This window comes from Protopterus annectens, chromosome 14.part0, assembly GCF_019279795.1.
Source record: "Protopterus annectens isolate FY-2018-M chromosome 14.part0, PAN1.0, whole genome shotgun sequence".
NCBI lineage: Eukaryota > Metazoa > Chordata > Ceratodontiformes > Protopteridae > Protopterus > Protopterus annectens.
This window is the reverse complement of record NC_056748.1, coordinates 597,635,111-597,659,798: the sequence shown is the minus strand read 5'-3', so window position 1 is coordinate 597,659,798 and position 24,688 is coordinate 597,635,111.

Here is a 24,688-nt window from a genome sequence, read left to right as displayed (position 1 = left end):
TTCTGATGCAGGTATGAGCTCCATCTGTTTCAGAAAACACAGATGGTGATGCAAATGGTATTAGGCCTTCATTGGTGTCTGGTAGTCTGGAGATTTCATATTTACATGGCGTCTGGATGCATGTTCCTGTATAAAACATCTGTCAGTAGATGGATTGGAAGAAAATGCAGATTGCTGAGACTTGGACTGAGATATTCTAGTCATATTGTCAGTAGGGCTATAAATACTACCAATATCCAATATGGTACTGGGCATGGTTACCCTTGTTCACAGGAAATGGATGCTATCTAAGACTACGTACCTTTACCGCTCAGCACAGTCTCCCCCTTCTCGTGTCTCAGTGCAATGGCTATTACCCATTCTGCCTGTAACATTGCCTATTAACTTTAAGCCTATGTATTCTGACACAAGTTAACATTGTTCTTCTCTTCCATGCTGACTATTTTATATTACTGTCATCCTTCTGTTGCTATTCATCTTTTAAAAGAAAGACTTCTGCTATTCATCATGGCCACCAGTTCTGATGTCTGTCTTTCTTATCTTTTGAACTGTGTCACAAGGCAGACTTATTCCACTTTTCGAAATGTAGCCAGAACTGTCACATATCATGTCATATGCCAGCATATTAAAAACACTTCCTAATATCTGTCTAAGGCAAATGGAGGAATGCCAAATATAAATATCAGTGTGGGGAGTGAGACTTCATATGTCACAAACACATCAAAATATCTCTGAAATTATTTCTCTCATCTCAGTCCACACTTTTACAATTAGGTGATGTAGAATCTAATACTGGCCATCAGAGTAACATCATTCCTTATTTGTCACCATGTACTATATCATCAGGGAGCAATATGGGGTTAAATATTATACCTGAATGCACATAATCATGATAATAAAACTGCAGAATTTCAAAAAAGCTGGTTAAAACTCATTTTTGTAAATCATCAGTACTTGGGTCTGCATTTCACAGAAAGGCTAGAATCTCTAAAAGGGCTGAAGAGTTGCAATCCTGGTTAATGACTACTTAACCACATACCTAAAAGTCACTCAGCCTCCAGCTATTTTGGGGAGAGAGGCCTTACTCATATATATATATATATATATATATATATATATATTGGAGGAAGCAAACCATTAAAGGTGATGTATATCTTCCTTAAGCTGGACATTATGCTAAATACCTAGGCAGTAATGGCAAAAAACTTTTAAATTGTAGGGATGATTATTCTGTGGGGACTTCAATACTCTAGGAACACTCCAGTGTGTCTTTTTAATGATTGTTAGATACACTGTCTCTTTAAGAAAATTAGCAAGATCATGAGTTAGTATCATTGGTTGGATTTAATCATGTGATTACATGACACTGTTTTAAAACTCTGGTTTGTACACGGTTTTTAACTCTGATGAAGTCCTAGTTACATAAAAGAATGAAAGCGCTTAGTCAGTAAAAAACTGCATTGCAGACTGTTTCCTTACTAGCTTTTGTGGGATTATTTTGGCAACTCCAGTGAAAGTGTCAGCTACTGTACAGCATTAAGATACTTGTAGCCGATACTGAATCCTTTCCACACTGACAGAGATTACTGGTACTATTTACCCATTTGCTTTAAAATATGGTAGGTTGTCTGCCTCCTTGAGGGATATTTGAAGATTCACTTTGTAGAGCTATATCCCCTTACATATAGCTACAGTCACTATAGCTGTTAGAAATCTATAGAAGATGTGACATTGTGAGGTATCACCTACTGTACCAGGAGAAGTAAGACAGTGCATGTGTGGCATATGCCAGCATGGCTGGCTGCAGTTTTGTAAAGAATCTTATGTCATTTGACTGTCATATTGATTTGTACAGATGCTTGTATTAACAATATATTTATAAACATTGCTTATGTTAAAAATGCTGCAACAGAATCTTAACAGAATTCTGAATGTGTATTGTGCCATAGTTAGGTGACTAGATGTGATGTAATTCTATAACCAACTGAAGGATGGAACTCTGGCAGCAGCAGTCTGTTGTTTATTTTTGTTTTTGTTTGGAACCTGATATAAAGGACCTATGTCAGTTATCACAGTTCAGTTGTTTAGTAGTTAGTTGTACATTTCAGTAGTGTGTAGTTTTTCATCTTGCTTTGTGGAAGTGAGCATCTGAGCAGTACATTTGCCTTGTGATACTAAGTGAGTTAACTAGGAACCGTTTTTCTTTAGTTCAGTTAGGAATAATACAGTGAGATTAGTTTAATATTATTTTTTCTGCATCTGTGAGATTCTATCCAGCTGTGTTATTTTTATATTTTCTGTGATTGAAACTCTGCTGATTATTGTAACCAAATATTAAGTATTCTCCTGTTTTCTATTTTATTAACCATTATTAAATATTTTTATACATTTTCATTGTGGCTGATCTTTTAGAGAATACTTTTAAAATCAAGAGTACTTGTGCTTATTTTAGTGACACTATGGCCACTCTGATAATCCTTCCTGCTTCAGTCACACTCTACCATTTATATCAGTATTAATTTAACACAGTATAATTGATTACCCTTTATAACAGCCCTAGAGTATCTGGCGGGTGGCAGCAATCTACCCTGTTGTCTGGAGAGAGGCTGGTGAATCTGTATCAGCCTTTCCCAGGTGTGCGTGTGTGCGCGTGTGTGTGTGTGTGTGTGTGTGTGTGTGTGTGTGTGTGTGTGTGTGTGTGTGTGTGTGTGTGTGAAAATTAGGTATTCATGTGTGTGAGTTGGATACTTGGAACTGGCATGCAGTGCTCCAAACTGAGTCTTTTTGGGATCTGGAGAGACGAAGAGTCCAGTCCCAATGGAATATGTTCCCTGTGTGTTCTTGAGGGAAATTGTGCTTGATGTAGAGAGCTGTATTTGAAATACTGTGTAAAACTATTCATGTTTTTAGTGACTGCCTCTCACTGGTGGCATTGATGAGGATTTTGACTCCTTGATTACTGGCTCATCGTAAAGAGGGTCTATCACAGAAGCCTCCTTTAGAGAAAGTGGCCTCGGAGTTAGTCTGACTAATTAGATTCGTTAGTCCGACTAATCCTCATGTATTGTATGATATCTTAATTAAGTAACAGCATCCTGCACTGGACTAATACAACTTTTAAACAAGCAATGCTGGATAGGAACAAAGCTTCAAAGCTATACAAAATTGATATTAATAAACTGAAAAGAATGTCCACCAATTACATTCATTACATTGACTTGGTGACAGACAGACATAGATTACAAGCCTATCTAGTCTGACCTTTAATTGCACCTAACTTTCCACAATCCCTCCATAGGTCTCAACTTCTTTACTCAAGAAACAGTGCAAAACCAAAGAATAATAGGAAACAAACATTCACAAGTAGGGACATATTTCAAATATTAGTCTAATTTATGTAGTAATTCAATAGAACAATAAGTTTTGTATCAATATTCATTTTCTGAACAATAATAATTATGCAACTTTAATATCTGGCAGTATTGATTGACTATAATCCTCAGCGATTTACCAGAATATGAAAACATTTTATAGGGGGCAGGGCAAAAATATGAGTCAAAATCAGGGACAGTTGAGAGGCATGATTCCCAACATCTCTACCTTCTCCCTCATCCTTATGTAATCTGTCACAAGCTATCTTAAATAACTTTGGGAATTCCCTCTCTACCACCTATTTCGGTACTCTGATCCATCAGTCCACAATCTTGTTCTGTGAAAAAGTAGTTTTGGAAAGCAAGGGAGTAGTTATCTCATACAATCCACTACCTGTACCTCCCCACTGTGTCTTTACTTTTTAAGATGGCACTTTCATATCACCATGACATGATCTTGTGCACCATTATCATATCTCACCTGTCTTTCCTGACCTCTGGCAAGAGAACTCTAGCTGCTCTATTCTCTGCCCATATCCCTTCCCCTCCATGTGGCACACCTTTTTGGCTTCAGTTGTCTGCATTCCTTCCAGCATACTGACATCTCTTTCCATATATGCCCTGTATAGCAGCATACATTGGTCAAGGTGTGCTGTTTTCCTTGGATCTGTAGAGTAAAAATTAAAAGAAAAATCTAGCAAGGTTAGACTTTCCACTGTGTGATTCCTTAAACCTGTTGTATTAGAGGCATTTTTCCTTTGGTTTTTACTGATTGTTTTTTATGTGTGACCTATTTACTCATTGTTTTAGTTTGTAGGATCTGTAGAGTGAAAACATTACCTCTTTGCTCTTGGAATTTACACCTCTGAGGATGTACCCTTGAATGGTTAATGACAACCAAACTTCTCAAAGGCCAGCAGGCTATAAGCTTGAAAATCACACATGTGAACCTACATTTAACTGCAGTTTTAATTACATTTTGTTTGTTTATTTATCTTACTGCTTATTGACTGATTGATTGATTCATTAATTCATTCATTGATTCATTCATTCATTCATTCACTCACTGACATAAGTGATCTTATGTATTCATTTGGCTGGTTATTTATTTATTAATTTCCATAACTGATCTTATTTCTTTTGGTTGCCTGTTTATTCACTGCTGATTTTATTCTGCATTGTATATTTTACGTTACTCTTATTTCTTTGTAATCTGTACTGTGTTTAGATACACATACACACCTAATTCTGAACTGAGCAAACTTGCACAGTTGCTGTGTGCTTCACCATTATTCACACTCCTTACCAACATGTGAGCTCACTGTTTTATTTTGTGACATTAACATCATCTTTGGTAGGTATATCTACTGATTTTCTGACACTCTGTTGGCTATTATAACCATGTCAGATCAAGGTGATTCACTTTACATGGTTGTTCATACAAGTATACAAAGACCTCAATTATGTGATCTTAGTATGTATTTGTCTTACAGTATATGTATTACAGAATAAATGTTGGTAATGATGTATCGTTTACCATCTGTTAGGATTGGAAACCATCATTCTAGGGGATGTAAACATAGATTGGCTTACAATTCAAACTCCCCATACTACCTCTTGTATCAACCTACATGGATTTGAGCAGCTAATCACTTCCCCTACCTATATTAGCAAGTCACACCTGCCACAGTCTCTCCTGGACTGGATTTTGGTGTCTCATCCCCACAATTACCACACCCCTCACGCTCTACCAAATTCCCTTAGTGACCACTGCCCTATCATAGTAAATAGACACACTCCCAATTTCACCAGACCTTTCAGGTTTATCACCTCCCGCAAAACCTCATCCTTTAGTCCAGATTCTTTCATAGACCAACTGTCTAATATTAACTGGTCCCATCTCACTACACTCCCCTTAGATGAGGCTGTCCACTCTTTCAACTCTACCTTTCTAAACATCCTCAACTCCCTAGCTCCCCTCCATGCTATCAGAATCAAAGCAAAAAATGCTCCTTGGCTGACTAAACATACTAGAGCCTTGATGAAAAGACGTGACAAGATATGAAAATTATGGACCAAAACTAAGACCCCTTCACTCCTACAGATTTACAAAGAGCTTGGAAATCAAATTAAAAAAAATTATCAACAAAGACAGGATCAACTTCTATGCAAACATGCCCACTACCCTAAAATCTGACCCTAAAATATTCTGGAAGTTGGAACTCAATCAATCATATACTGCATCCAGAAAACCCTTCCCCTCCCAACCCATGCCCAAATAAAACTTTTGAAGAAACTGCCACTGAATTTAACAATCATTTTATTAATTCAATAACTACCATAATTAATGACCTCCCCACTAGTAAAAATACTAAAAACCCACTTTCTCATCTTCCCCTCCTTCTCCTTCTAACTCTTTCTCTCTTACATCTGTCTCAACTAAATATATTAAATCTCTACTCTCTAAACTCAAACCCTGCTCCCCCTCAGCTGATAACCTACCTTCTTACTTCCTACATATAGCTGCTGAACCCCTATTCTATCCAGTATCCATCCTGATTAACCGATCTATCTCTGAATCATACGTTCCATCAATATGGAAAACGTTCTACACATTACCCATATATAACAGAGGTAATTCTTCTGATATATCAAACTTCAGACCAATTGCTATACTGTCTCCACTCTCCAAGATTCTTGAGAAATGCATTCACAAGCAGATAATGCAATACCGTCTCCAATAGAACCTTCTAACACACACACAACATGGATTTCATCCCAAACACAGCACTACAACTGCACTAATATCCTTCATTAATACTGTATCACTGGCCCATGACAATAATAAACTAGTCTCATGTCTGTTTCTCGACCTGTCCAAAGCCTTTGACACTGTCTCACATCCCCTCCTCCTAGACAAACTCTCTCACCTAAGATTCTCTACCATATCCAGGTTTTCCAGCTATCTCTCTAACTGCCAGCAAGCTATTAAATGGCACTCTGCTCTTTCTCCCCCCTAAGCGTCCCAATGGGTGTCCCCCAAGGATCCATACTAGGGCCACTGCTCTTCAATATTTTCACCAGCCTACTTTACACTTCTTGTCCCAACTCCACACTTGTACAGTATGCTGATGATTCTATAGTCATCACCACTGCTGTCAGTCCATCTGACCTCCACTCTACTACCCAAGCATCATTCAATATCATAGAGACATGGCTTTGTAACAACAAATTTATTCTCCACCCTAAGAAAACTAAGCTCCTACTCTTCTTCCCAAAAAAACTCATCAATCTCAAAACAACATTTTCCATCCTATCTAGCAATAACACTGTCATTACCTCTGACCCTAGCACTAAACTGCTAGGAGTCATAATAGATGATTAGCTTAAATGTGATCTCCAAATCACCACCTCTATCAAAAAGACTCACCAGAAACTCGGACTCCTTTACTGAAACAAAAGACATTTAACCAACTCAGCCAGAATAACTCTCTCCCATGCATTTCTTCTTCCCACCCTCCTTTATAGCTCTCAATTATACACCAATCTTAACACCACACTCATAACCAGACTTGAAACTATGTATAATAAAGTTGCCAGTTTTGCTGCAAACCAAACCTACAAGTCACACCATTGCCTATCTCTTAAACAGTTGCAGTGGCTCGAATTCCCTCATTTGCTGCTACTACAGCAACTGTTAATTATCCACTCCATCCTCTACCATCTTTCTGCCCTAGCCTTCAATCAACTATAACTAAATATTCCCCAACCAGGACACTACGTAGCTCAGAACAAGACTTCCTACAAATCTATAAACCCAAAACCAAATCAGGGTGTTTACTCTATAACTATAACCCTGCTACAACTTGGAACCAACTACCCCTAGAAATTAGGTTCCTTGACCAAATATAACATTTCAAACTAGCCGCTCAGGAATACCTAATAAATAAATGGTCCTGCCATTGTAGTCATCCTCCATGAAACTACCTAACCCAAGCTTCTGTCCCTCATCCCTCCTTTCTTTTCCACTGTCTATCTTAATATTCATCTACCTCTCTGTCTCATTGCTTAACCTCTACATTACCTTACTACTCCATCTGTACCTATACTGTATATAACTACTTAGGAATAATGAACACTGTTTTCCCTACATTGACATTGTAACTAAGTTTTTGTTGTAAGAATTCTGACATTGTACTCTACTGCTTTTCTGTATGATTCTGTCATTCGACACCCATGTAGCCAAAGTAGTTAGGAAGACCTTCTACATTGCCCACCTTATCATGAAGGGATTCTCATCTAGATCAAGGGAGGTCATAGTCTCCCTATACTCATCACTCATCAGACCAATGATTGAGTACAATGCCCCATTCGGAATGTATCTGACCCGACACTTGCAGCAGCTGGAGAGGCCACAAAAGTTCCTCACCAAAAGGATAAAGGGTCTCAAACATCTGTCCTATGCTGCCCGACTGAAAGAACTCCAGCTCTATTCAGTCGCACGCTGCTCAGAGGTGACCTTTGCCTAACATACAAGGCCATGTCAAACCCAGATTTGATGAATATGCTTCACCTCAAAAATCTAGATCCGTCAGAGTCACAAGGGCGGGAGACTTAAACCTCGACACGGCTATTAATAGGACGTGCTGGAGGGATAGATTCATCACCCAAAGACTCCCTGTGCTGTGGAATAAAATCCCGGTATATGTGAGGCAGAGCACCTCGCTGGCCTTGTTCAAGAGAAATCTTGACCAATGGATGGGAGATCGCAGATATACCCCAGGGATTACCTCAGTGTCACTGCTCAACAGAGGCATAGCAAAATAATGGGTATAGTTCCCCATACTAAAGGGGTGGCGTAAGCCACAAAACTATGGGCTAGGCTTGTAAATGCCCTCGGGCAGATAGCCTAGTATGAACCTATGAACCTATGAACCTATTTCTTGTCGAAGCTTTTTGCAGTTTGATCTCTAACTTTTGTACCCAACTGTTTTCTGTAAAATTTTATTATAAAATGTTATTTCTCTAACTAATTGTTTTAGCTGCCAATGCAATTTTCTTGCTGACTGTATGTAAAATGTTAATACTGACTGCGGAGCTTTTCTCCTCGGGTCTGCACTGAAAATGAACTAATGCTCAGCTGGACTAACCTGGTTAACAAATGTAAAATAAATAAATAAATAAATAAATAAATTTGTCCATTTGCCTAATATTAAATTATTTTTAGTCGACGAGAGGAAAGTTTTAGCATCTATTAAAAATTTACTAAAGACATGTCTCTGTAAGTTGCATCGTAAAAAAAAAAATGGTGATAATCTTCTCATATAACTTTGACTGAATATTTCTGTTTGTATATCTTTTTCTGTTGTTATGAAGCCTTACCATTTTTTTCTTTTCAGATACACTTCTCCAACATCAAAATAAATACTAATCTTGGAGAGTCAAGGGAGCTCAAGTACTTCTAACTACTTGTCCCACTTGATTTATCATACGATTTGAGTATAGACTAAAGTTTAGGTATTTCAGCATACCTTGTTAACAGTTGTATTCCTGATTATAATTACATTCCTGTGATAAGCTGACAGGCAGCTTATATTAGCCAACAGTATGTACAGGTAGCTGGCTGGAGTTTTACTCTCCATTTAGGAATGTCTTAATTTTATTTATTTATGGGTTTTTTTGACTGGTGTAGTCCATCTGAGCTAATAGAAGCTTTTATGCAGAGTCCCAGAGAGCAAAGTTCCACATGTAGAAAGACATTAGCAATTTTTGAATATATATATATATATATATATATATATATATATATATATATATATATATATATATATATGGGTCACCTTCATTTCGTCGACAGTTCATTTCACTGACAACCAAGTCAGCAGGCCCAATTCACTGAAAATTCATTTCACTGACACTTCATTTCACTGACACTCATTTCGTCGAAAATGATATATGGCCTATTTCCCACTGTAGCGCGACCCTGGAGTTAGAATATATAGTAAGGGGGGGTGGGGGATGAAGCCCCCACATATCATATATGTTTTACAGTATACAGATGCATTCTTACAAGTGCAATGAATAACTATTACCAAAAAAACATTATAGAACCCCAGTATGTGGGGGGCTTCAGCCACCACCCCCCCCTTTGTAGGGGGCTGTGCCCCCCACCCCCCTTACTAAATATTCTAACTCCAGGGTCACTCTACAGTGGGGAATAGGCCATATATCATTTTCAACGACATGAGTGTCAGTGAAATGAAGTGTCAGCGAAATGAAGTTTCAGTGAATTGGACCTGCTGAGTTGAGTGTCAGTGAAATAAACTGTCGATGAAATGAAGGTGATCCATATATATATATATATATATATAGATATATTTATATATATATATATATATATATATATATATATATATATATATATATATATATATATATATATATATATATATATATATATATATATATATATTGCATATTAAATCATCTAAAAGTATTTTTTTCTCAACAATTTAGCTTGGAATACACAGCTGCATTGAACTCTTAACATGATTACTGTATTTTATTTTAACAGACCAAGGCAACTCCTCTAACTTAAATTGAGTGTTGCTGCATTCTTTAAACTGTTGAAATATTTTCATATTCCTGCTAATGTGCAGCCTACATGTATTAATTTTACTTGGGCACTTTACTTAAAAATTTACCTCCAGCCACTGCCAAACTCTTGAGTAAAACTGTAAGGTACTTTTAGACAGACATGGGATTAACTCATGGTTACACTGGTAGCATTGTAAACTACAATACATTTTCAATGTTCATACATGTTAAGGTGCATTACAGTCTTTGAGTAAGAGTCATCTGATTGTTTCTCCCTTACATTCTGCAGTTAACATAGAATAAAGTGCTTCCTCAGCAGTGATTCTACTAGATATTACTTGACTAGTTATGAGAAAGTGCGTGAACATCAACCTTCCCTTCTCTACACTCAAGAGGATGGTAATTACCTTTGGCCTTCCCATTTCTGTGTACATCTAGGGTTGTCTCACATTTCTAGTGAAGCTACATTATCTCTTCCTGTTGGCTAGGTTAATAAGGCAATTTAAATTTCTACTGCCAACTTATTTAGCATCCCTATTTGACTTGTTACAGAATACTTAGGCAGTTCTACCATTCTGGTTCCGTTCATCTGCCCCTACAGCTTTCAGTTTTCTGACAGGTGGTGAATTACTTATGGCATTGCAACATGAGCCTGAGCAAGTACATGGGAATGAGAATGCGAAGAAAGATGGAAATGCATATGATTATATTAACTCTACCGTACTTGTTGTTCAGTAACTCTGAACTAGCTCACAAGAATGATATGATCATTACCTCCTTCAATGTGAACAATGTTAGGAAGAGGTCTGCAACCTTGAAAGGCTGGCTTAACATGCATGATATTGTTGGTATCTCAGAGTACTGACTAAAAGCTGATGACATTATTTGTTATGCCTTACTTAATTGCAACCAGGTATTTCCAAAATCAAGAACTGGGATAGGGATGCTTCTTCTGGTGAGACACTCACTAAGTTACGCATTCATTGCAATATCCCTTAATGTCAATGACCATGATACTAACCAGCTTGTACATGAATGTACAGAAGTCAGGTTTTTGAATTGCAGACTGTATTACTATTTCTCTTCTCCTACCACTACACCTTTGTCAACAATGTTTTTGCTGATATTCTACTACATTTTTATAGTCATAATGAATTTCTGTCTGTAGATTGATATTAACCGTGAATAGAAGCCTTCAGACATTCACTAGTTGACCCTATCTGATTGCTGGTTACTTCATCAACCAGAACTAACCTTTATTCTGGTAGAGATTCAGTATTAGATTGGATTTGCACTGATTGGCCTAGTAGATGTTTCGCAGTCATCAGTGAACCATTAGTTTTTAGTGGCCACTGTGATGTCATATTATAACCAAAAGAACATTTAATCAGTTAGGGTATATACAACTATGGTATTAATGTCATATTACTGATTGACTTTTGATACTTCACAGCTGGACTGTGAAACAGGCCTAAAATTATTTTCAGATTTTCTTCTCCAACATCCAAATAAATACTAATCTTGGAAAATCAAAACGAGTACGGGAAAGCCAGTCCCCCAACTAACTACAGAGGCATATGGGCTTTTGACAAGCCTAAGAAATATACAGGCCAGCACTCAAAGGCATAAGGTGCCTGAAAATAAAAAATATTTTAATAAAGCATATATAGCAAGGTTCCACAGCTGACCAGAAACCTGATGTCAAAACCCAACCCAGTATACTTGCTAGTGAACTGTTTGGACTTAACCACCCTGGCACAATGAATACAATGACAACATAGATAACACCCCTGTGACAAATCACCAGTTAAAGTAGTTTGTAATGATTCCCCCAAAGTTAACTCCTGTATATAATGATTAAAATAAGATCCCATGGTTTTACCCCTATGGTAAGAACATTGGCATTTATCTTTTAAGAAGCCATTTAGTCTATCATCTGCTAACAATATGTTCCAATGTACATATGGTTTCTGGCCAACTGTGGAACCGATTGGGTTATTTACCTAGCTACTTGTACGTGTTCTGCTTTTTACATAGGACAGACTTCTCACCCAGCAAGGATAAGGATATCTGAACGCCTCAGTGATATTAGATTAAAAAAACCTAGTAATGCATTATACAAACATTCCTTGACCCATTCTACAGCATCTTTTAGGTTTACCGCTATTGACAGGATAAGTGGGGACTGGGCTAATAAAATTGGTTGGCATGACATGCTGAACAAGAAAGAAAAACAGTGGATTATCAAGCTGGGAGGATTATTTCCCCCCGGGTCTTAATGAGCATCTATAACCAACTAATTATGGGGACTCTTGATTTTCAAGTATAATAGGCTTGTTTTTGTTGCTTGTACTTTTACACTGAGGAAGACTTAATAACTTTTGGGCTGAAACCGGTCTGTTTTGCCTACATATGCTTTATTAAAATATTTTTATTTTCAGACACCTTATGCCTTTGAGTGCTGGCCTGTGTGTTTTTTGTGGACCGTGTACCTGCCATACTTGCAGGCGTCTTTCATTGCAAACCTAAGAAATACTAGAGGATTTACAAAAGAAGTAGTAGTGAAACTTATTTAAAACTGTTCCATATTGTAATTCTGATATTCATAAATCAAAGTCCCAGGTTTATTATAAAAAAAAAAAATACAGGAGAACAACAAATGTCTAACATTACTGTTCTCCATATCCGGGACTTGATCTATATCTATATATAACATATATATATATATATATATATATATATATATATATATATATATATATATGTATATATTTATACACAATGTATATATCAACATTGAAATTGCCTTACATTGAAAAAAAGGGATAAGGAACTCTTGGAAACTCCTTTTAATCTAAGAAACGGCAATCAGAGACTTGGCATTGTAAGTCTACAGTCAGTAAATCGTGTCTCATAAAGTTTCACTGTTCCAGGACTCACACTAATGAGTCTTGGACTATGAAACGATTACAACTTTACATATTTTTGAAACATTAAAAATCATTGAACAAGGCTTATGAATACTGGTAATGATTACTTCATGAGTCATAGACAGGTACCCTTATTTGGTAACCTGAGAGACTTATGAAAAAAAGAAAATGATCTTGCAAGGTATTTTGCACAAGTGAGATATTCTATACAAGTGGCAAAATAACCTGCAAGGAATCATTGTTCATTTGAATTCCAGTCCAGCTCTGTAAATAGCTCGGAGACATCCACAGCTATGGCCTAACAGGTGCAGATGGCCACTGTTCCAAATGTCTTAAAATATCTGACATTTCGATGCACAGCCATTACTGCAAATCGAGTCTTCCTTCAAATCTGGGTTTTTCTTAGAATTTTGGGGGGCTTCCTAAGTTACTCTCTTGTCTAAACAGGGTCTCAGAATCAGTGTTGTATCTCATAAGCCTATTTTTGTGAGCAGGATTGTCCAAAATCTTGTAAAAGAGAGTGAAGACATGCAATTAAAGTCCTCTTTACTAGTATCTAGTTTGAGAGGCTATCAATATGGCTTTTAGAAGGGACAAAGCACCATCACTGCCATACCTTCATTTATTAACACAATGCTTAGGTCTGTGATGTGTATAGACATCAATAAAGCTTTTGATTCTGTAGATCACTCACTGTTATCACCTAAACAGTGACTATGCAGCCTTACATCCCAAACATTAACTTGGCTTCGAAGCTATTTGCAAAATATGTTCTTGAGCATGTGTGTGGATTGGCAGCAATCCCATTCTCAGCTTATTATAAGTGCCCAACATTTTGCCCTATTTAATAATGTGGTATCTCTTCAATGTAAACACAGAAACAAGCTATTGTATGCCAATGACTTGGTGATGTGGGTCTCAAATCATTCACAGTCAGTGGTCACTAACAGACACAAGGCCAGTGTTTCTAGCGCTTTCTTGATCCTACTCATATAGATGTTCTTACCAACCTATGTTGTTCAATAATCACACTAGACTTAATAAGGTAATTAGAGTGCAGAACATTCCAGCAGAGGGCAGAGTTACATTTATCTTAGACATGAGGTCAGATCCTGTGCTGAGCTTCTCACCAAACGGTGAAAAGCCTGAATAAAACACACTCCATGCATGCCACCTGTCATTGTGTTAACTATTTGCTAAATGATGAAAGAGGGTAGGCAATGGACAAGCAATTGCAAATCCTTACTTCAGATTATGTTCCTCCTGCAGTGGCCTTCCACTTCAGCTAAAATATGCAGAAACTTCAGCTAACTCTAAATAAAATCTGTAGTTGATGACTGATGTCTCAAGGAAGAAGCATCACTGCCTGACTCTGTCCAATGTTACATTTTTTTGTGCTAAAGTCCTGGTAGTCACTCTGGTATATAATTTACTGCACACAAATGTATGTAGATGCTTGCACAGAATTCTTACTAATAAGCACTCAACAAGAGCTTGTTGGTCAGATGTTTTTCTGTCTTCTTCCTTAAACATTCTCAAATACTCATTAGCTTGGAGCACAGAAGGACTGTCATCACTTGTGCCTAAACCATGGAACTATATAGCTCACAGTGTTTGAGAGATATAAGGCCACTCTCAGAATTTATGGTGCATTTCAGATCTCTATTGAAGATTAACCAGTGCATCAAGACCCAGTCGGTTGAGGTGTTCCTACCTCACCTCCCCCTGAAAGGCTTGTAAAAGCATATAGGGACATTCTGGGAATAACAACAAGTACGGAAGACTTTCCCCACCACGGAACTTGTTTTTAATAAGGTGTTCCTACCTCACCTCTCCCTGAAAGGCATGTAAAAGTATATAGGGTCATTCCAGAAATAACAACACGTACGGAAGACTTTCCCCACCACAGAACTTGTTTTAATAAGGTCAGTATCCATAAAATACCTTGCCACATGTAAACCTAACAAACTGGGTCCAAAAAAGCACTGGTGAATGTCCTCATAACTCCCACTTGTAATCTGTTTATGCTGATAAGCATTAGGTTGGATGGGTTAGACTTTCCTGTAACCTTCTTTCTTCCCCAATTAAGGTAAAAGCAGCATGCTTTCTACTGTTCAACAGATGAACGTAGTGTGTTCTGCACCTCCAAACAGTGCATTTCTCAATAAACTAAGTGAAACAACTGTACTACAAAAGGGAATTGGATAACGGGCTCTCTGAATTGTAAATTGAGAAGCAGGTAGGGAAGTTATTAACAGTAGGGCCTAGGAACAGAGTATTGGGCATATAAAAAGAAACAAAAAAGTGCTTGTAACTCATACCTGCACATGCTACCCCTAGGCATCTGCTTTACTGATTTAGCCCCGCTTCGCTCACTCCGTGCTCTACCCTGCCCCCATATCCCACCCACCCCCGGTAGTACTACATTTATAGTACCACTGGCACACCCCCTTAATTAGCTAACCTGCTACAAGTGCTCCTAGGACACTAATACACCATCTGTCCACCCCACTATCCATATTAACCCCCCATAGCTATTCTATTCTCTCTAATCTTTTATCCACCACATACACTCAATATAGACCCTACCCTAGTAATTAACTATCACTACAGCTAAAACACTAATGCTGCTACCCTTAGTACCCCTGCTATTCATTCCTTATCACCTAAGCTCCTATGAATATGTACAGCATCTTGAAATCCAATACCCAAACTCTCAAACTGACACCAACCCAGCATTTAATAAGTTTATCCACCACATAACCACCCCTCTCCTACTTCCTCGTCCTCTAGTTACCATCACCTGACTAAATACTGCTACATTAGCTTAAAAACCAAAAGCTATGAAAAAATCATAAACAAATTTTTAAGACTCATAAGCAACTTAAAAATTAATCTTATGAAGGATGGAGACATCCACCCCAACCCAGGCCCATCCACAACAGTAGACCCAAGCACACCATCTAACAACCCAACGTGTACTACCCAGATTTATAGACTTCCAAACCCATTTCTGGTCTGTCATCTCAACATCAAAAGCCTAAACAACATGATCCATAGCCTACATGGACTCATAGCTGTTCACTCCCCTGATATCCTCTGCCTCACAAAAATCTGGCTAAAACCAATAACCAAAGATAACGAAATAACCCACCACAGTGCAACATCCTTAGACTGGACCGGATCTCCAGGAAAGGTGGTGGGATAGCTGTACTATACAAGTCTACCCTAACAATAACAATTGACACCCAACAGCCACCCCAGTTTGGCAATGCAGAAATTCTCATCACCAAACTAATAATAAACAAAAATAAACACAGATACATTGTCTGCATTTATATTCCACCCTGCAAGAATGATAATACTCTAGAAAATATCTTACATTGCCTAGCTGCTAACTATCCCCAGGAAACCATTGTCTTGGGGGACTTTAACATTGATTGGAACACTTGTCCTCTGAAACTCCCTCCACCAGTTTAAACCTCCATGGGTTTACTGAGATCATTGCCACTGAGATCATTGCCACCCCCACCAGATTTAGTAAAAATAGAGTCAAAGATAGTATCCTTGATTGGATACTTATTAAGAACCATCCCCAAAAGTACAAGTCAGGTACATTACCCAATGATCTAAGTGATCACAGCCTTATCTATATTATTAGGCTCAAAGCTGACATTCCCAACCAGCCCACCTACAAAACTACAAGAAACATCAGGAACTTTAACCCTGACAACTTCCAAAATTAACTCAAAGCATGTAATTGGAATATCTTGAAATGACTCCCATTACAAGAAGCAGTTGAGTACTTCAATACCAGATTACTGGCTATCCTTAACCACCATGCTCCGTACCATCCATGTAAAAGCCACAGTTGCACCGTGGCTATCTAAAGAAACAAAAAACAAAATTAAACTAAGAAACAATGCCTGGGCCAGGTGGCATGTTACCAAAGCCCCTATGGACCAAGTAAGATACTGGCAGCTAAGGAACTAGACTAAACAAATCTGTCATTCTAGACAAAAAAATCACTACACCTTCCTACAACAAAAATATCAGCTAAAACCTCAAAAGTTCTGGGCTGGTATTAACAATCTTCTACACCCAGGCTGTTCTGCCACTCCTACCCCATCAGCTGCCTTTGATAAATCCCCTGTAGAAATTGCAAACAGCTTCAGCTCCTTCTTTACTGAAACTATCCGGTATCTAGCTACCCATCTCACTCCATTGGACACAAACACCAGCTCTGGCACATCTAGCCCTGATCCACCCAGCACCCAACCCACCTTTACCTTTCAAACCATACCTACCAACCTGATCCGGACCTTACTCAAAAATGTAAAACCTACTACACTAGCTGCTGACCACCTCCCAGCTGAATATCTTCAAAAAGCAGCTGATGCCATAGCACTTCCCATTTCTATTCTGATCAACAGATCCATCTTAGAAGGATCCATCCCAGCAATATGGAAAATATCACGTTATACCTCTCCATAAAGGAGGAAGTTCCACAGAATTATCTAACTTTAGACCTATAGCTATTCTTTCACCACTAGCTAAAATCTTGGAAAGATGCATACACAAACAAATCATGCACTTCCTTATTCAAAACGGAAAGCTCACCGACTCTCAGCACGGCTTTAGGCCATTCCACAGTACCACCACGGCTCTTCTATCTTTCTTTAATGTCATCAGTCTTCATCGTAACAACAACAAACTATCTTCAGCACTCTTCCTAGATCTCTCAAAAGCTTTCAATATGGTTAACCATCAATACCCTAGAAACCATCGGTTTAGACCAACATGCAATACAATGGTTTCACTCCTACCTAAACGGTAGACAGCAGGCTGTCTTATGGCAGAGCAAGTTGTCATCCCAACTTCCTCTAACCCTAGGTGTCCCACAAGGGTCCATACTAGGTCCCCTTCTTTTCTCTATCTTTATCAATGATCTACACACCACCATCCCAGGAGCCACCTGCATCCAATATGCAGATGACTCAATGCTAATATGCTCCACCTCCTCTCCTACACAACTTCTAACCCTCACCCAGACTACTTTCAGCATGGTAGAAACATGGCTAGCTAATTGTTGCTTACTTCTAAATCCTAACAAAAGCAAGATACTACTTTTCTCTCCTAACCGTAGAATTTCTACTCCTTCCTTCAGCATCAGATCTAGCAATGACACCATTATCTCCCCTGATGACCATACAAAGCTTCTAGGTGTAATAATAGACAACAACCTTAAATTTGATAAACATGTCAATCACACTATTAAATCCGTCATCAAAAAAACTTGGCTCCCTGTACAGAGCCAAACCTTTCCTCACACCCCTAGTTAGGGTAGCTATTGCAAGATCACACCTCCTCTCTACCCTTATGTATGCCTCCCCTGTACTCACCAACCTATCCAAAACTGATCTCAACAAATTATCAGGATGTTACAATCATATAGCCAGATTCACTACTGGCATGGCTTTTAGGACTCACCATTTCCAGAACCTCAAAGCACTGGGATGGCTAGAGTATCCTACCTTTCTGCAGTTCATCCAGCTTATAGTAGCGCATAAAATACTCCATCAACCTGATAACACCTCTGCCCTCAAAAATATTCTCACCCCTCATAGTGCCCCCAGGCCATTACACTCAGCTGATAAACTAATGATACTGACCCAAAAATCCAACAACTCTGCAGGCGATGCTATATTTGCCAACTCAACCGGTAAAGTCTGGAATCTACTCCCTACTACCGTTACCAAGGAAACCTCACTACCCCTATTTAAAAGAGAACTCAAAAATACCTCACATCTCATTGGCTGTGCTCTTGTTCTAAACCTGACTAACAACTTCACTAATACATGTCTTGCTACCCAACCTGCTGTTTAGCCAAGTATCTATGCCTCATAGCATTTGAATGTCTAAGCATTGTGAATTATGAGATCTGATTGTATTCTATGTTCACATTTTCTGATACGTCTTTGCCAATCAGATGCAAGTCTGCACATTGTGTATATTGATATCTGCCTGTGTTCTTTGTCTATATTTTTCTAAACATGTCTGCCTGAGTTTATCACTCAGTGATGTATGTACTGTCTCTTTTTTGGTATGTGAAGCTTTTCTCCCTGGGCCTCCGCTGAAAATGGACATATATCCAGTCGGAGTATCCCGGTCAACAAATGTAAAATAAAATAAAATAAATAAATAAATAAATAAATACATTTTCTGTAAATGTCTTGGTTCTATCACATAATTAATTCTGTTCTGCAATTTGTTTGCTGGTGGTAGTTGGGGGGGGGGCAAACTTTGAGTTGTTAAAGATGCCTTCTGCTTATTGATTGTATTATGATATTCTGTTAATCTGTCTCTATACCTGAACCCTTGCTGTTGTGTGTTTTTAATTTTTATTTGAAATTAGAACACCACTGAAAAATATAGTATTGTAATAAAAGAACAATGCCACACAAATTATAAGAATTCATTTATTTGTCTTAACTAAGCTTTTCCTTAATACAGAAGGGTGATCATCCTCTAGATGGGTTTTCTGTAAAACCACAAGTGGTATGTCTTAAAATAATTAAATGCATTTTTTATATTTTCCACAGCTGTCTATATTCTGCAGTCTATTAGCAATGCAGTCACGAAAATATGTCGATCTTTCAGTGAATGGACCCTATAAAATATGAGTAAAATACTAAACATTTTGATTTTGTTTTTAAGTACCAGGGCTTCTCACAATCTTTAAAAAATTGAAATGAACAACTAAATTAGACTAGAGAAGTTGCTAAGAATTCCTTATCATATTAAAGCTAAAATTTTGGCTTTATGCTGTAGTTCAGTTGTGCAAAATGTTTTTATTTGGTGTTTATTGCACTATAAACAGTATTTGTTAGCTTTAAAATTGACTTGACATGCTATTTTGTGTGGTGCATGTTCAAATGGGATAGGTAGACATGACTGAATTTGTAAATTCATACCAAACAATTTAAGGAAATGCAGGTAGGAATAATGTTCTGATGCACAGTATGGAAAATGGGTTAACCTACTGTGGACTGCTGTGCCTTTATGAAATATCATCTGAAATGTACTACAGGAGAAAAGTTCTGCTGTGACAAATGAAGTCTGGCAACAAACCAAGTTGTCCCAGGACAACTTTCTGAGGGGGTTAGATTTATATTAGTGAGAGTTAAGTGAGTTGGGGAGGTGAAAGGGTTAAGTGCAGACAGGGATGGTTGGGAGGAAATGAGATAAGGATGGGGAGGGGCTTAAGAGGTTTAGACAAGTGTAGCTGGGTAAGCAATCATATTTTGGCATGAACTTGCTACCCACCCACCCTCCCCTTTTTGTTGGTGAGTTGGGGGGATTAGGGTTATTTTCAGTTGGAGAAGGCGGAGAAGAGGGACAAGCCTGCCTCTTCTGTTCCCCCTCTGGTGTCTGGATGTTCTTTTCAAGAATCTGGGGAAAGGAAAATGAGCAGTTGGAGGAAGCTTGCTGAGTAGATAAGCAAGCTGAGGTAAGGATGCTGCTTATTTGGTGGATGGTAATTTAATGGATGGTGTATGAAGTGAGTTGGGATGCTGCTTCATAAGTAAAGTAAGCAAGCAGAGGTATGGACCCTGCTTACTGGGCAGGGTGAGTAGGTACACTGCTCTGATTAACATTACAAGGATGGTGCTTCATAAGTAAAGTAAGTGAGCAGAGGTATGGACGATGCTTACTGGGACAGGGAGTAGGTACGCTGCCCTGATTAACATTACAAGGATGTTATGCTGTGTTTAGAGTCAACTATATTATGGTTAGTTGAAATTAATGAATTTGGTGAACAAACTATGTTATGGAAGTTTAATAAAGGTCGTCAAATGTCTTTTGGTGTGATGTGTTCATTGAAGGGGACCGGGACAATATGAATTTTTCCAAGACAAACTAACCATATTAAAATGTTAAACCATACTAACATATTAAGTATAATAACAAGCCTAGAAATTATTTGATTTTGTTAAAAAGATTCTTTATGTTATGACATTTAAGACCCATATCTTCTGAAAAATGTTTAACATGCCTGTTTTATGGACTAGTTTGTGTATTTATGGGTGGCAAACATAATTTATCTGCATTACAGTGTATGATATTAATAGGTCCGTATTTCTGTTTAAGGAGACAAGGGAGCAGTGCAAACTATTTTAAGTTAAGAGAGAAATTGTGCCACTTCAAATCATTCTGTTAAACTCTTTCAGAACCGTACCTACTTAATCAGCACTGCTTAATTTTGAATCATTCCTTAAATCTTTTCTGTGCTATCTTAAGCTCTACAAACAGCCTGATTATTGATAATTGTTATAGTACTTTTCAGTATGTCAGTTTTTCCCTTCGCAGTGTTTACCTGATACATCAGTAAAGCAATGCATGTCTACAGCTAAATGAAATGTAACTCATTTCCTGAGTTCTGGTGCTTTCTCCTTGGTTGTGAAGTGGCTCAGATATGCTCTTCTCATTTCTTCCTGCCATGATTTAAAACGCATAGTGAGAGGCATCATTTACCCTGTCAAGCAAACGTGTTCAGTCAATATCAGAGCCATTTTACTCTCATCTTCTCCCAAATTCTCGTGTTTATTTAACCTCATAATCACACCCTCATTTTACATTGTTGCTACTGTGTCTGTAAGAGTTCTTTTTGCCCCTTCCCACTAATCCGCACCTATTTCCCACCGTTTTAACTAACATAGATTTTATCCTGCTACTTCTGTATACTCTTTAATTTTCTGAATGCTTGCTTGCTTCTTCATGACTTCTTTATGTACTTTACCACAGTTAGGATGTCAATGCAGTGATTGCATGAATTTTCAATTCTGTACAAAAGAATCACTATTTAAAGTTTACTTTTCTGTTAGGGGCAGGCCCTTCCCCCTTCCTCCATCCTCCATGGAGGGGGCTTCATCCCTGCATCCCCTTACTTACATAAATTCTGAGATTGTGCTACCATTAAAAAAAGAGAACCCTCCCTTCATGATATTTATTTTTTTGAACAGGCATGCACTGGTGCACAGCTAATAACTATAAGTATGTCCTCCTGAACTATATCAGTTTTAAAGCATGATTCTGTGACATCAGAAACATTTGCATATGTATAAATTTTTCTGGAAACAAAGATGCCTAGTAGGTTGCATGCATTGGTGTGTGCAACTTCAAAAACATTGACACTGGCTTAATCTTCACTGAATTATATGATTATAGATTAAGTTATCTGTGGGTTCCCATCTGTTCTTACCTGTGTAGATATTTAATTAGCTAAGTAAGTAGTTTCCTGAAAAGCAACTAAGGTAACTCAATTATGCACAAAATGGCATCTGAGCAAAACTGGCCAGTAAGCCTAGAAGGCAGGGTTAATGGAGGACATATGCACTCTAATGTGGTATTTCCTGAAAGATTTAACCCATGATAGCACGTGTGCTAATGGTTTCAAAATGAATATTTCCCAAGGGCAAGGAATCTGAATTGTCAGGTGCATTAGTACACTAAGCTGCAGTCATGAGGTTTGCAATGATTTCTATGGAGATGAGCAGCAGAGATTTCAAGGCAAGCTCACTGTATTTCTGTCTGCATCACCCACTGTCATTTACAGAGATTATGAAAACAACTTTCTTCCTACTACCTTCCTTTTGTTTCTCTGTTATCTTTGTCTGTCACCTTATAATTTTACTATTATTGCTTATATTGTCAAATTCTTTGTAAATATTTGTCATGTACTGTATCACATTTTATTCTTACTGTTGTTATGTGGAGATTTTCTCCCCGGGCCTTCACTGAAAAAGGGCTATGCCAAGTTGGACTATCCCGGTTAACAAATGTCAAATAAATAAATAAATACACATAAGGAAACAATACTATACAGGCATACAGTAAATTAAAAGTGTTTAATAATGGAGCGGTTGACAAAAGATCAAATTTGAAAGGATTTTATTGTAATTTTTACGGTTTATTTGACATTTCAGTCACCCACTATTCATTCTGTCGCACTATAATGACCTGCATGTCCCACAAAGGAAATATGATACACAAAATGTAATTTCCTTTACTGCGTCTTGTCAGCTAAATGACAATATGCAAGAAGCGCACTGTCAGCAAAATGATACTGTGTATAATTAGATGTGCATAATAAGTACTGTAATGTTGCCCTTGGTTACAAAGAATTATGTTTCTAACCTTCTGAATATAGAGAATTATGACCTGATCTCTGATCATAACCGGCTTATTATGTTTTCTAGATATGGATGCCAAGAAATTTGCCTGAGCTGTGAAGCTCAAGAAGGGAATATTGGCATCCATATCAAGAACACATAATAAGGGTTATGACCGAAGACCCAGTCACAATTCTTTTAAGCACGTAGAGCTTTATCTGCTCCATGTACTACCAGTTACAAAAAAAAAAAAAAAAAAAAAAAGCAGGGGAGAACAAAGTATTTTAATGGTAAAACCCTTATGGAGCAGCATCAAACAGACAGACAGTAGCATAGCTCTCAAATTCTTTGCTTAAGAAATTTGGACAAAATATAATGGGAGGACAAAGGATCAAAATTAGGGACAATTTTTAAACATTAATGTAAGTAATGTCTTTTGGCTTTTCCTGGTTAGGGGTCACCACAGCAGAACTCCGGTCTGTTAATGATTGGCAGTGGATTTTTAAAGTGCCGAGTTGCCAGCCCGACACCCAACCTTCAAATAAGGCACACCCATTCACGCACACACCTACCTGCATGTCTTTATACATCACTTGACCATGGGGAGGACATGCAGACTCCACACAGAAGGCGCTCCAGATGAGAATCATATAGGAGAACCTCTTGCTGTGATGCGAAGTTAACCGCTGCACCACCGCGGACTTTTAATCTTTAAACATTAATGTAATTCATTTAAAAAGTTAATAGAACAACGGATTTCGTATATAACAGCAGATTTTGTATATCAACATTTATTTTCTGAACAATAAAAAATATGAAACTCTAATTTCTGGCTTTACTAACTGACTATAGTCCTCAGTGACTTACCAGAAAAATCTAAAATTTTATTAAGAAAAGGGCAAAAATATGTGGCAAAATGAGGGATATTCCACAGAAGCAGGGACAGTTGATACATACAGCTTACCAAAACAAAATGTTCCTCTGGCAAAAAATAAAATGGCTTTTAAAAGCTGTTAGATATTTTGTTTTGACTCACTTACTGTTTGCAAGTGTAGCAGTAGGCAGTTCTTAACAGTTTTAAGAAGTTAACTGTACACGGATGCAGTGCAAAAACGTAATGTCAAGTAACTAAAACTGAAAACGCACCAACCAGAGGGTCTTGAAAGCTTAAAAATCACCTATTAATAAAAGTTCCACACAGAGCAATATTGAGCGCTTTCATCCCTACATAATAGGGACTTCCTCAGAATACATTATTCTGAGAAAGTCCCCATTAAGTAGGGACAAAAGCATTCAATATTGCTTTGTGTGGAACTTTTATTAAAAGGTGTATTTAAAGCTTCTAAGACCCTCTGGTTTGAGCTTTTTTAGTTTTGGTTACTTAGCTTTTAGAAGTTGTTTTAACTTATGTTACTTTTCTTAACAGCCTGTAGAATGTTAGTTCCAAGCATGAGACCCAATCTTCATAGTGCTTAGGGTGTTCTTAACAAACTTTTGTTAAGCACCCCTAAGCATTGTTTAAATTAGTCTCACACTAGGGAAGCACTTAACAAGTTTTATATTTTTCTTAATTTCGGAGCATAATTCTGCTGGTCCATGCACACATACATGTGTGTTT